Genomic DNA, 13855 nt, shown 5'->3' on the forward strand with positions numbered 1-13855 from the left:
CCAGTATAACTACTCAAATTATTTTAGTTAATCAAATTAGCATGCCTCTGTTTTTGAAGAGTACTGATGAAAATTTTCATTGTATTCAGAGGGACACTGTGCCATAGACCTAATAAAATTCTTAGAAAAATCCTTAAAGAATGTTATTTATATTGGTTTACCTATAGATCATCAACTACCAAAATATATAAAGTCTATGTATAGCTCTGAAACATGTCAAAAACTTTGTCTTAAGAACAGAGGGAAATTTGAAATATTTCTCCTGCAATCAAAGTGGGTGGAGAAATTCTTCAGTGACCACAAGTTGAATTTGAAGTGATTCCTTCTTTCACCTACATCTAGCTTTAAAGTAGGACAGAAAAGATGATATGATAAAAGGGTAGAGTGTTTTTTAACATAAAGGGATAAGCAGCCTGTAGAATGAAAATCTGGGCTTGAAGCAGAGCCTTAGAGTTCTGGATTCAACACAAGGCTTCCCACACCTTGCCTGACACTAGTCATGTCTTTTAGTTTTCTAGCTGTTATTAGATCATTACCTACAACTTTCTGAAGCTTTAAAATATTTTATTAAAGTCAAGCAAATAATGTATTGTTTTACCTTGGAAAAAGAAATGTAAATTTCAAACAGACATAAGAGAAAATACCAATAATACAATTATTCAGAGACCTTATATATAAATTGAGGGAGGAAAATGCTTGCATCTTCTATCTTCTCTTCTTTTGTGTTGCATGCATGCATTCATGTGTGGTGTGCATGTATTTATGTGTGGTGTATACGTGTGTGCTCATTCCTCATGTGTGTATATGTTCATGAGTGGTGTTTGGTTTGTGTGTACATGAATGTTTTTGAAACAGTTTTTAGCACATTTTTTAAAATTAAGTTCACATCATGGGATGCTTTCATGCCTTTATACAACATCATAGAACTTGTTTCATACATTTATTAAATATGAATTTATGTGTTTTCAAATATGAGTTTATTGTAATGTTTTAATAACTCTACTGTTTCTAATTATCTGTGATAATTTAAAACACCCCAGTGATTGTCTTTGTATGTTTCTGAAAATGGTGCACAAGGCAGTAAGAAAAGTGAGGGAGATACAGATATAAAAACTGTGTCCCAGTTGGGATATTATGGATATTGGAATTTCACCTATCAGGGTGGAGATAATGTGAGATTGCTATAGGATTAGTTAATAATGGAAAAAGTCTGACTAGGTTTAAGTGAAAGGATTAGAAAACCTTCTCCTGAATTGAGGTTGGAATAGGCTGAGAAAGCCCAATCCCTTTGAATAGAAAAAAAAAACAACAATTATTGTGAAAAAAGAACAAGTATGCAGAGACCTTCTTTTAGAAGAGGGGCATGGTACTGAAGACTTGCCATTTGTTAAGGGATTTAGAAAAGAAGCCAAGATAACTAAGATCAGGCAGGACAGACTTCCCAAGAACATACATGAAAGGCAACCACTACAACTTCAGTTATCCCGGTGAAGTTACCTTTGCCCCCATGTGCTGCCACTAAGTGCTCTGAACTTAGATGTAAACAACCTGTAGTTGTGCTCCTCCCTACACTCAGCCCTTCTTTCTCAGGTTTGCTCTGTTCTCTTCTTGTGATCTCTTTAGGCAGCACCACATCCCTTAGGGGTCAACTGGAGCTCTGTTTTAGAGGAAACCTTGCCTGACCTCCCAGAGCCATTAGCTCCGTTCCTTCAGGCTTCCATAATTCCCTGTACCTGCTTCTGTTAGTTTAACTACCACACCAGGGAAACGTGGTTCTTACATTCCTCCTTGAGTTGAATGCTTAGAAGGAAGGATTTAGCTTATTCATCTTTGTGATTCCAACATCTGTAATAACATGCATATTAAAGCGACCCATGTGTTGAATGAAAAGGCTGACTCCATGTTAAGTCTAGGTTTAGAGGAACAAGAGAAAAATAATTGCATAATAATTGAGTCATTTGCAGTTATTGGGCTAAAACAACAGGACCGAGTCAGAACTAACATGATCTGTTAGGTACACAGTTGATCTCTGTATCTGATGGCTCCAGTTGCTTCTGTTTTTCGTGTTACATAAATTGACTTGCATATTTAGCTAAATCAGTCATTGAATTAGCCATGGCTAACTGAATGTCAAGAATGACCTGTGGGCAACAGAGTAGATCCAGGACTTCATAAAATGTGACTCAGTACTGAAAGGTTTCATGGACTGGTGAAGCACAAGATTAGTGAGGAGAGCCCACTTTTTGAAAAAAATGCAACTTTTCAACTCAGAACTCAAAATAGTCTAATCTGGCCATTTTCAACTTTTGAGAAATGCTTCATCATCTTTGTAAAATGAGTTGATCATTGACATGGAAACAGAAGAAAATAAAGTAAATGCTCAGAGAAATGAAATTAATGAAGAGAGTGTTATAAAAATTTGAGGATCAATGTTCAGGTCTTTTTCCCCCCTTCTTTTATCTTTTTTAGTAAGCTTGATTTTTTATTGGAGTGCACCCAAGAGCTGGCCAGCAACTGCTTCCTAAGTCAAGTTAAAGAGAGCAGCCCTGAGTTCATCTTGGACACATTTTGCTTAGTAAAACCACAAGTAGTTTTACAGAAGGGAGAGAATAAGGTAATACAATTCTTTTTTTTAAAAAAAAATCATGTACTGAAAATACATACAATAATTTTTTAAAACAAATCATGTGCTTACCATGTGATTAGGGAGGGGCCAGGGAGGGTCAGGGATAGTAAGGATATTCTCAAAAAACAAACCAAGGTCAGGTGCCAGGGAAAAGAGCGGCAACTCAACTCTCACAGTAAATAGACACTTCCGACCTTCCAAAGACAGGTTCCTCATTCCCCGATTTATGTTTCCCTGTCAGCTCCTTGACAGGGGGATGTCTTAATAATGCTGCCAAGCAGCAATGATTCTTGAATTGTTTATCTCACAGTTATCAAGTTAGTGACGCATTGGCAAGCACAGGGCCTGATTATGATAATTAGTTGAAATAATATTAGAGGGCCAGTGAAGGGGAAGAATAATTTTAACCATATTGACCAGTCTAAATTTTTTGAGAGATTTTGTCTATTTCTTTATGTAGATCATCAGTTTGGTTGTCAATAGTAAGAGAGAAATCAGAGATATTAAGACAGCACATTTCAGTAAATTGCTAACAACCAAGATGATGGTTAAGTAACAGGTAATCAATCTATAGTAGCTCTGTTTTGAAGAACAGTTGTTTTCATTTCTCCCATTTCTTGCTTAATTTCTGCGGATACTTTTGCTGTAATATTGGTAGTCTTTGAAATTAGATGGGCTATTTTAGGAAGTTTTGTGACTGCAGAGTAATCATTAGTCAATACTATGAGTGTGTCCCACAGATTATACTCTCTTACTTCATGAAAGTCCAGAATTGAGAGAAATACCCTATACTATTATGAAAATATAAGTGTAAGTAGCAAAAACTTTCCAAGGAAGCATCATTACTCAGGTATGGCTTATTTTATCTTAAAAATGTTATTGTTTAAAATTTGCATCATTAGATGCTCCCACTCAGAAAATTGACTTGAAAATACTTAAAGAGAGCCGGGCGATGGTGGTGCATGCCTTTAATCCCAGCACTTGGGAGGCAGAGGCAGGCGGATCTCTGTGAGTTCGAGACCAGCCTGGTCTACAGAGCTAGTTCCAGGACAGGCTCCAAAGCCACAGAGAAATCCTGTCTCGAAAAACCAAAAAAAAAAAAAAAAAGAAAAAAAAAGAAAAAAAAAGAAAATACTTAAAGAGCTCTTTGCCGTATTGAACTTCCATTACTAATAATCAGATCCTGACTGTTGTAGGTTTGCGAATATTTTACATGATATAAAGTAGAAGATGTTTCAAGTAAAAAAGATGACAATCTCTAGAAAACTCTTTATAGGCAGAAATATTTTTCACTACCAGATTTTACTGATAAAAATAAGGTACTTCAATGTATGAACATGATCTAAATGTTCTATAGTTCTGATTTACTTCCTCATCTCAGGACTGAAGATTTGTCAAGATCCTGCTGAGAAATTAAAACCATATGATGTTCTGAAATAAATGTGTAGATGCTTAGGGTATGTTTACCGAAGCATGCAGAACTATTTTTAAAGATTTCATTGAAGTCTTCTCTCTACAAATATCTCAATTGTCCTTCTATCTGATTTTGCCTATCAAGAGAAGTTTCTTGTGGTTATTTCTTTATATTTAAAATTTTTCAATTGTGCTGCATATTGGGGCTTTCTGGAAAAGTCCAACGTAGTAAATCCTGTGTTCCATGAAAGAGATGGGGAATTTGACTCTACTCTTAAGAGAGAGTCCCAAAGTCCCAAAGTAGCTTTACAAAGCCTGTGGATGTGGAACAAAGGTGGCGGTGACTATTATCACATGCTTGATCATGGAACAGAGCCACAAGGCAGCTTCCAGGTTTCTTTTTGAGGGTGGGAGTAGAATTCATTATCAAAAGGAAGCCATCACATGTGGTTCTAAATCTCCTCCATCAGTCTGTTTGAGTTCACTTTAGTAAGAGATCTGGTGGTAAAATGCCTATTGGTCTACTTTTGTTTGGAGAAAGCTTCTAAACATAGTTTTGTTTAAGTGTTTTATTTGACATTTGTATTCATGTGTATCATGTACTTAGGGTACTCTCTGTACCCCACCCTCTCCCTTTGAGCTGCTCTTTCAAGGTTCCAAAGGCATTTGGCTTACGTTTTTAGGTAGGCATTCTTCCTTTTAGTCCTCATGTCACAATCACAACTGACCAAACCCCAACAATCCACTAGCTTGAAGTCTTCTCTTGTGATATGAGATTACAAGACCTCTCTTCTGGTTTTGGCCATTTTCTAGTCCATCAGATCAGTGATCTGGTCTGGCCACATGGAACTGTAGAAGAACATTTTTAAATTATGTTTCCTACTGTGCTTGTGTGAAAGTATAGCACTACTTAATTCAAATTGCCAACCTATGGTACTATGTGCTAACGAAAAGTTGTTTGGATCTACTATAATTCTTGTTAAAATAAGATTAAACTAAACCTAAATATTGATGAGGGTTGAGACAAGAAGATATTTATGTACATTAATCATCTTACATTCTTTATATATTAATGATCTAAAAGATAAATATGGTCTAGGAACTGTCCCATACTAAAAGATATTAAGCAACATAAAAATTAAATGCACTGCATGGACCTGAGTGGAAAACTGCCCTGAGAAAATATTGTGAAATATGTTAGTTTGAAAACTGATAGCATGTGATTGGACCATATATTAGATAATAATATTGAATTTTTGTAAAATTCTCTGGATTTAACATTAGTTTGGCTTCTATAAAGAAAATCACCACATTAGCAGAGGGATATTCACAGTGAAGCATTTATGAAGAGTTGTTGTATCTAAAACTTAATTATAAAAAGCTTTAGATAATTTAATGTTTCTAAATTTAAATACATAAATTCATATAAATAAAGATATCTGGACAGATAACATATATGTATATGTAGAGATAAAAAGCAATGCTATGTCATTCATGTATATGGGTAGTGGATAGTTCAAGATTTCATTTATTTATTTATTTGTTTGTTTGTTTGCATTTTGCAATGTTGGGAATTAAACACAAGACATTGCACTGAGCATAGAGAACATTTTCATGGAGAGTTTTTGATTTTTGATAATTTTTTTTTATTTTTTTGACCTTATTTTTTAAAATAAAGAATTACAAATTCAATGAACCTAATGTTTGCTGTCTTAATAACTTCCTACCTTGAAGGGTTTGAGAAGCTTCATGGGAGAAGTCCTGGTCTCCACTTTCAGTATCAGCAGGATGTGTCTTCTCTTCTTCTCTGCATAGTGTCTATGGACAGAGCAGGGTCCTCTGGCTAATCTAATAGAACCTATGTCTCTGACACTTCAAGTCTTTCTTTTCCTCAGTACGCAACCAGTGAGGCAAACAGGTCTTCATCTAGTGTCTCCTGTCTTTCAGCCATAGCATACTTTTGTTTCCCAAGGACTTTGAAGCTACTCAGTTCATACTACTTATTCTACTTGAAGACTGTAGGACACTTTTATATGTATCATTTTATATTACAAGAAATGATAATCAGCAAAGATTAAAGGCGTTTTTGGATCCTGTCATGAGTCTGTGTTAAAATCCTCCTCCCTGGAGGTTCTACTGAGGATTAAGAGTGTAATTTCAATATTAATATTGTAATCTTTTGAGACTAAAAGATTATAATTGCAGTCCTCCCCTCCCATTTTTTTTACCATTTTTCTTTTATTCTCTCTGTATCCCCTGAGGTTGTTTTGATCCTTAAACTCCTTTTAACTGTAAAGATTTACTGACTTTGTTTGTTGTTTGTGCCTGAGTCACAGAATAATGGTGAAGACTTGCCCATATACACACTTCTTGTTATCGGATAGAATAGATTAGGATATAGCCCCGATGTTATAGAAACATTAAATAGCAAAAGGTTATGACCATGGAAGGGAGTTGTTGCGGAGGGATCCTGGAGGAGGTAGAAGAAGGTAGTGGGGTGAATATGATTGAGATACATTGCATGCACATGTGAAATGCCCATAGAATAAATAGAAGTATAAGTATTTCAAGTATCAACATTTTAATATGTATATTAACTTCCAAATGTTTATATTGAGGTCATTTTTGTGACTCCCAGTTGGACATTTGGATTTATCTAGACCACTTTCTTTCATTTACAAAAAATCAAATCCAAAGACTTTGAAGAAATGCTACGCCATTCAGTTAGGACTGTTCCTGTTTAGTTCTTTTTAAATATAGGAAATTAAAGGCTTTTCATAAATTTGATGTTGACTTTGCATTGGCTTATTGCTAAAAATTAAGTAATTGCAGTATGCAGAAGACAAAGATGCAAGAGTGTGAACCTAGCTGCTCCCCCCATAGCTCACAAGGCAACACCTATAATTTGACAAGGTGAGATAGATGTCAGCTAGGTTGGAAAGGTCAAGAAATGCAGACTTGATATCATAGGAATATTATAGTAAGTGTGGTACTTCGAAAAAGATCTGTCATTTACTTAACAGTGGGGACATAAGAGGACTGTTCCTATGAATTTAGGGAGTATAAAAACAGTTCTTGGAAATCAGAAAGGACTAATGCTAGTTGTGGGTGGTTGTGACTCATTACTCACTCTAAGCTAAAGTAGCCAATGCATATTTGAAGTATATTTTAGTGTACATTCTCTCTATTATATACAGTTTGACATAGTTAGGTGTGTTCCTTAAGACTAAAATTCTGTCATGCTATTGTGCAACTATTTTCTTTGTAATGGAATATTTCCTATATAGAGGAATGGAAGGACCCCAAAACTCTCTAAGAAGTTTCTGAAACTCACAGTTGCAAGAAGAGAAAAGGCTCTTCCATAGAACTGTCTACAAGTTGTGGAGGGAACCCCACTGATGCAACTTCTGTACCTTGTTACCAGTTCTGCTCCTACCTCATTTATCTCCCTATAAGTGGGCACATAAGCTAAATTATTTGCCAAGCTAGACTCAAGTTGATTTATTCTTCAATCTGTCATCAATGTTCTATCTGAGATGAATATAAATTGGTTCATATCTCCACAGGAAAAAATCACATAATACAGTTAGAGCTCAAATAGGGAGTAACAGAGCCAAAGACACGTCTGGAAGGAGCATGGTATCACTCCTGCTCCAGACAATAAGACATGCAAATAAGATTGATACATCTGAAAGTAGAGAATTTGCAGCGATAATCCTAATATGGTTACATTTCCCCATATACCATGGGATAGTGTACCCTTTGCTGTAGACAGTTTTATAGTTCTTCTCTACAAGACATGCAACTGAAGTTGAGTCATTTGTTACCCTTTTTGCTGATTTTTGGGGGGGAGTGCTGGGTTTCTCTGTAGCATTGGAGCCTGTCCTTGAACTAGCTCTTGTAGACCAAGATTTCCTTGAACTCATAGATTCATGTGTCTTTGCCTCCTGAGTGCTAGGATTAAAGGTGGAGTACACTTGACTGCATCCCAGGGTGTCTGTCTTCCTCTTTGTGGTGTGGGGTGTCATGCTTTCCTGATGAATGTGGTCCACCACATGAGCGTGTAATGATGTTATCAAAAAACCAATGGCCTAAGTAATATATTGTCATTCTTTTTTTTTTAAAGATTTATTTATTTATTATGTATACAGTGTTCTGCCTACATGTATACCTGCAGGTCAGAAGAGGGCACCAGATCTCATTACAGATGGTTGTGAGCCACCATGTGGTTGCTGGGAATTGAACTCAGGACCTCTAGAAGAACAGGCAGTGCTCTTAAGCGCTGAGCCATCTCTCCAGCCCCCGATATTGTCATTCTTGAAAACCTCTAAGAGATGCAATAGTAAGCAGGCTCAATGAACTTCTGTGTAAGGGAGTAATAACAATAGGAAAAAATGCATAGATTCTGTCCTTCATACTGATTTCCGATATTTCAGAAAAAGAAAATGATGGAAAGGAGAATGCATTGGTTGGTCATTTTTTATAGAGAAACAATATAAATTAGGTGTGTGCTAACGAAGTCTTTTATGATATCAAAACTTGAAACTTTTAAGAAAAACTGGACAACGAGGAGAGAGATAGCTAGGAAGATATAATGCCTCACACTTGCAACCTTTAATATAAAAGAAGAGGAAAATCCATGATACAGCATACAGACAAAGACATTACTAGTGACCCTGCACAGGAAAGGGTGATAGGCAGCGAATATACTTCTTCTGAGGGGACTGAATTGAAAAAATTTTAAACATGAAATAAGTGCCTTTTCTAGTCTGCTTCTAGCTCATGATGCTGCAGAATACACAGGCAAATCGAAAATTCTCTCTCTCTCTCTCTCTCTCTCTCTCTCTCTCTCATTAAAAATAGATTCTCCTCATACCACATTTCCCCTCCCTCTAATCCTTCTAGCTTTCTAATCCCACTCATTTCCCTTCAGAAAAGAGCAGGCCTCTAAGAGACAACAACCAAAGAAGACAAAACAAGATATAATAAGACAAGGCAAAAGAACACATACTCAAGTTGGACATGACAACCCAATAGGAGGAAATGAGTCTCAAGAGTAGGCAAAACAGTCAGAGACACATCCATCCCCACGGTTAGGAGTCCCACAAAACAGCAAGCTAACCACAGTAACATATATGGAGAAGATCTATTGCAGACCCATGTAGGTCCTGTACATGCCACTTTCATCTCTGTGAGCCTATATAGTTATATTTTAGTTATATCACAAAAGCAGAGATGCCAAGTGATATGACTATATGTTCTTTCTTGAGACAAAATCTGCATAGTATGAGGCAATATGGAGAAAACCAGTCTTTCTCATGGTTCACTGGGGACACTTGGTAACTGTGGGCCCCAATTCCCATTAATATCAAAGACTGGATAGGATTGTGTTGAGAGGAACACTAAAAATAAAGAAGGTAACTCAGCAGAACCTTTGATATGGGAACATTAGTGGCTTGCTGACCCCCAATGATGGGACATGAGTTAAGACTGGCCCCATTGGGTCTGAATTATTTAAAAAGGCAAGTAAATTCGTTTCAGAAGTTGTTAGGTCATACAAGATTAAATGACAAAGACAAAACAAAACAAGAGAAAAGCAGATAAGGGATTCTGTTAAGTTCAATTAAAAAAAAAGTCAGTATTTATGCTGAGTAAGAGTTCTTAGGAGAGGAAAATTATAAGAGCCCAAATTCAGTGCTTGTGAACATCTGGGAGATTTTAAAAGGTCACATTTCACCAGTGGTACAGGTAGGAGTTATTCTCTCAAGTATGCTATTCTTCCATGCAAAAAGTCTATTGGGAATGACAGTTGTACTATGCTCCTTTGGGTAGCAAGATGGTGGCTATTGGAGAGATGGGAACCATGCATAGAATGGTTCATGCTCAGGAAATCAGCTCATAAAGCACGATAGAATGAGGCAGCACTCCCTCTTGGTGTTGAGTTGGCCCAAGCACTACATGCTCACATTACAAAGCTTGCCTTGAATGGAGATATGGAGGAGACCCAGAGTAGTGCCTCATCATAAGGAGGTAGCATAGTTTATGGAGAATGACTTCAGATTATACAGCTAAATAAGGGAATATCCCCATTCCCACCTTTGTACCAAACATCTTTCTTTCGACAAAGCAAATGTTACAAATAATGGAATCTTTCTATGGTGTTGGACCTTGCTTATATTTATATCCCTGTCACCACTGAATATTGAGGAAGTTGCCAGTTATTTGGAATGGGCATTAGTAGAACTTCAGAGACCTTGTCCACCCATAGTCCCAGGTTTTTTTTTTTAAAAAACTATTGTTACTTTTCATTTCACTATATAATTTTAACCTTTGTATGTGATACATATCTTTAAAAAGATCCATAAGAAGATTAAAAACAACCTTTAATAATTTCAAATATAAAGGAACCCAAAATGGATAGGAAAAGTAGTTAGGTGAAAATACAATGGGATGTCAATGAAAGTAAAATCTCTGAAATCATACAAATCACAAAGACTATTGCCACTGCAATTGCTTGAACATTGGATGCTGAAACTATTGATGAAGGTGCCATACATTTTATGTGGTGTGAAGGACAGAGAAATCAAGTTGGCACTGACATGGGTGCCCATTTCTTGCTGGTTAGCTTTTATAATTTTGATAGGTGCTAGACAGGCTGCTTAGAAAACATTATTCCAGACAGTACTTCTAACTTATGGCTCCTATATTCTACACTATGAATATCCAAGAAGCCCATTGGTGTAACAAGGGCACTAATGGTATGGGTGCAATCTGCTATCTGTTGGATTTAAAACTTTCTCCATAGAAGAGGACTGGTGGTTTGTATTACACACCACACAAAAATCTGTACCAACTTAAATCATTGGCTTAAGTGACAAGACATTATTAAGTATATATGGCATGTTTATCAAGCTGCCTTCTAAATATTTGTGTTTCACACATAGATGGCTCTTGCTATCAGTCTTAGTTGTGAAGAGAAAGTTCTTTTTGGCATTGGGTCAATAATTGTTATGGGGATCAATAATCAATTAAAATTTGAGAATAAATGAGTGTTGCCTTGGCATAGCAGCCTAATTTACAGTCATAAACAGTCATCTGATTTATCTGTTCCAAAGTTCCCTCAAAGACAATACAGCAGTATTTCTACCAGTTCTTGTTTTTGTAATCCCATAAGAAGCAAGCAGGCACAGACAAATTAATTAAACATGATATCACAAGCAATGTGGGAAAATTAGTAAAGAAGATAACAATTCAGGGATGAGATCTACACAGCCTACTTCAAGTTCATAAACAATTCCATGAAAGTTGGAAAACTGACAAGACATGTCAACTTCCTTACAAGTTAACTTGTTTCCTTGTGATGAAGGTATATCTAGGTCAAGATTTTTTGACTCTTGGAATATATTAAAGTGCCTAAAGAAGAAATTTTGTAGGAACACTTTCTGAATACTATGCCAATGTATTATTTAGGATTCTCTAGAAAAACAGAACCTACCAACAAAGTTTTCAATGACTGATTTTGGTCACGAGTGATAGAGAAGTCCTATAATCTCCTCTATGTAAGCTAAGATCCAAGAAAATTGGTGGAGTATTTCAGCACAGGTTAACAGATCAGAGAATAAGGGGACCTGATGATATAAATCTTTTTTTTATTTTTTATTTATTTATTTATTTATTTTGAGACAGGGTTTTTTCCGTAGCTTTTGGTTCCTGTCCTGGAACTAGCTCTTGTAGACCAGGCTGGCCTCGAACTCACAGAGATCCACCTGCCTCTGCCTCCCAAGTGCTGGGATTAAAGGCGTGCGCCACCACCGCCCGGCCTGATGATATAAATCTTATCTTAAGACAGTTGAGGCATGTGGCTGCTCAGCAGTAACAAAGGGGGAAAAAGCACACCCTTCTTTTCTCCAACTCTGGTTTAACAGAGACTCTCCCAGCATTAGATGACAATCATCCACACAGGGGAGAACCTTGACAAAGTGGACTCATTCAAATTCTTTCCCCAACCTGAAACATCTTTAATATGTGCTTAGAAGTAATGCTTAATATGATAAATTGAAATTAAATAAAGTAAAATAAAACACCCTAGTCAATCAGAGAGCTTCCTAAAATTAACTGCCAGATTCAGGCTGGCTGATTTAACATCTCTCATACTAGACTAAATCATATGTATTTAATAGGGCCTGGTGATTTTGCCTAGTCTTTAAATAACAACCATGGGAAGGTAATTGTGTAATCTGTAGCCGGTCACTCAGCCTCTGAATCTGTAACTTACCTTCTAATTATAAAGCATTGTTATCAGCATCCAGCTATTTATGAACTATGAAGGATCAGGAGACATAACCCAGTAGTAGAGCACTTGCTTAGCATATGCAAGTTTCTGGGTTCAATCCCCAGCAATGCTAAAGAAAAAAGGAAAAAAGGAAAAAAAAATAAATGGATACTTTTAAAAGAATGTACATTATATTTTTAATGGAAAGAAAAAGCCTCAAACTAAGCACAATTATTTTGTAGGCAGCATGGCAATCCAGTATAGAACATAACTATTTTATTCTTGAACCCTATTATAGAAATAAAAATCTCCATTACAGTTTCATTGGAGCAAAACCAATTACTTTCATTGTCTTAACCTCAGAATGGATGTCCTCTGAATCAAGAATATAGAGAGCCTCTAGGGGTTAAGATGTACATGAGCAAATTTTAATTAGTGCTATTTAATTGTACAAGGAGATGGGCTTCATTTTCTCAGTTTCTTATGTGTGCTTAATGCACTTTGGTAAAAATCACCCCCTCTATTATCCTTTCTTATGCCCCATCCCCTCTTCCTATTTCTTCTTCTCCATCCTTGCAAAGATTTTGAATACATATATATCTACATAATTTATTCCTATGCATAGGGATAAATTGCAATGTGTAATAAGTAATCTGTGTACATAAATATATAACATATAAAAATAAAGTATATAAATAGCAATAATTAATCCAATTCTTTATACAATAAACAAATCTGTATTTATGCTTCTTACTTGGTCACCTTAGCATGGCTTGCTCACATGGACAACGTGAACTGTCCCACTCCTTCTCATATAATTTCCTTTACTATTTTTGCCTGATTTTTTAAAAAGTACAAATTTGAAATTTTTTATGTATATATGTGTATAGATCAAATTATAATATTAATACTTATTTCAATGCAGTTTAATAATATGTCTATACCTATATCTAACCTGCAATATTACACAAAATATTTGTCTTTGTTGTCTTATCTGACATTCTAAACTCAGTAAGCAGACAAGGAAGACTGTAAGTACCCATCCTATTTCTCAGTCATTACTAACCAATGACTTTGGATCTTAAGTTATTCTAGGTCTTCAGGAAACATCCATTCCCATAGCATGCAATCTAATTGCAAAGTCTAAGAATAAATTCTTAAGCCGGGCAGTGGTGGCGCACTCCTGTAATCCCAGCACTTGGGAGGCAGAGACAGGCGGATCTCTGTGAGTTTGAGGCCAGCCTGGTCTACCAAGGGAGTTCCAGGACAGGCTCCAAAGCTACAGAGAAACCCTGTCTCGAAAAACAAAAAAACAAAACAAAAAAAAATCAAGAATAAATTCTTAGAATATTTTTTTCAGCATTCTTACATACAAAGCTCACAATTCACCAACCCCAGAGAAGCATTTTGCAAACTATTTGGTAGCCAACTTTTGTAAAAGACAGCACAAAGTCTAAATGAACAGAAAGAAAAGAATAAAAGAATGCTAAAACTGATAATCCCGTGCCCCGGAACATGTAAATTATTGCAGTATGGCAAATCTG

This window comes from Microtus oregoni, unplaced genomic scaffold (genome assembly GCF_018167655.1).
Source record: "Microtus oregoni isolate MIOR12 unplaced genomic scaffold, Mior012 000020F_ref0000438, whole genome shotgun sequence".
Lineage (NCBI taxonomy): Eukaryota > Metazoa > Chordata > Mammalia > Rodentia > Cricetidae > Microtus > Microtus oregoni.